This window comes from Nothoprocta perdicaria, unplaced genomic scaffold (assembly GCF_003342845.1).
Source record: "Nothoprocta perdicaria isolate Ctin4 unplaced genomic scaffold, notPer1 scaffold_72, whole genome shotgun sequence".
Taxonomy (NCBI): Eukaryota; Metazoa; Chordata; class Aves; order Tinamiformes; family Tinamidae; genus Nothoprocta; species Nothoprocta perdicaria.
In genome coordinates, this window is record NW_020455999.1 from 1,920,211 (window position 1) to 1,921,516 (window position 1,306).

At 66.5% G+C, this 1,306-nt stretch overlaps 1 protein-coding gene across 6 annotated transcripts in view; it reads right to left on the bottom strand.

Annotated features, from left to right (window-relative positions):
- The window catches only part of CAMTA1 (calmodulin binding transcription activator 1), a 127,017-nt gene that overhangs the window by 30,256 nt on the left and 95,455 nt on the right, over window positions 1-1,306 (bottom strand). The window contains exon 1 of one of the 6 annotated variants that reach the window (XM_026050947.1): window positions 1,007-1,192. The exons of the other annotated variants lie outside the window; for them this stretch is intronic. The gene's annotated coding sequence lies outside the window, so the exon portion shown is untranslated. Of the gene's footprint in view, window positions 1-1,006; window positions 1,193-1,306 lie in introns of those variants that run through there. 6 annotated transcript variants of the gene reach the window in all.

The following is a 1,306-nucleotide window of genomic DNA, read 5'->3' on the forward strand; positions in this document are numbered from 1 at the left end:
AAAATCATCTAAAAGGACACCCATTTCCTGTAAAAAAAAAAAAAAAAAAATATATATATATATATATATATAATGCAATGTACATGCTATATCAAAAAAAGTGAAAGACTTGACTAGTGAGCACAGGAGATGGAGATATCCTTCCCTGGGTGTTTTCAGCGACGCGTCAGGCACGATCCTCGTGTATTTACGCTGCCTCCAGAGGAGGAGCAGCCTGTGTGACCTCGTCAAGCCCCCTTTCTAGTCCCATTTTTACAGTAAGGCGGCCAGAACTAGAACACACTTAACCTATTCCTGAACTCGGAGGCAAGGCTCTGGCTACCGCCCTCACCGTGCCGGCTACGTTATGGAATTCGGGAGGGGAGGCGCGCCTCAGGGCCGCCCTTTCCCGCGGTGCGTGCTGCGGCGGGAGAAGAGCCTCCGAGGCCTCGCTCTGCACCGCAACACCTCGGCACACCTGGGAGCAGCAAGGCCGGCCGAGGATGGAAACACAAGCGCGTCCCGCGGCCAGGGCACGCGGAAGCAAGGGGCGGCCCCGGCAGGGGCGCAGCCCCCTCCCGAGGAGGGCAGAGCCAGGCCTAGCGCGGGGCCAACTCCGGGACAGGCAGGCTCGAGTTCCCAGGGCATCGCACACCATGTAGGCGAAGGAGCACATCCAGGCCCGAGGAGCCGGGCCCTGCCCCAAGGCAAAGAACCCGGGASGAGAGGGCTGACCTGGGAGGCCACAAAGCCTCTGGCAGTGCTCCGGTCGCCTTCCCGTGCAGCTCCGCACGGGGGGCGCGGGCCACAGGCCCCCCAGGCCCCGCTGCTCGTCTTCAGCATCGCCACRGCCGGCGGGAGATGCTGCCTTCCCGCAGCACGAGCCGCGGGCCCAGCTCTGCTTCTCTCGCACCTCTGTGCCAGCCCCGTGCCCGCCAGCGCTCGGCAGCCTGTTCCAAAGGCGAGCCCYGTCCGACAGCGCGCCAAGCCGCCCGCGAGCCCCGCACGGACACGGCGCGGCCTTTACCTGCCAGCGGCGCGGGACACGGCGAGGGACAGCTCCCCGCGCCCACCGAAGCCGGGCTGGGCGCAGTCTCAGGGCTCCGGGTGTCTCATAGCTACGGGGCTGCGGCTGCCTCGCGCCCTCGCAGGAGATGATCTGCGCGAGGTTGTGAGCGAGTCCGCGGCACGGCCAAACGCGCGACCGAGGAAGCGGCGAGGGGGCGGCGAGCGCGGCCGCCGGGGAGCTGGCCGCATGAGGGCCGGGCGCCCGCGCGCTCCCGGGGGCAGCGGCCCCGCGCTCGGCTCCGGGCGGCTCCGCGGCGCC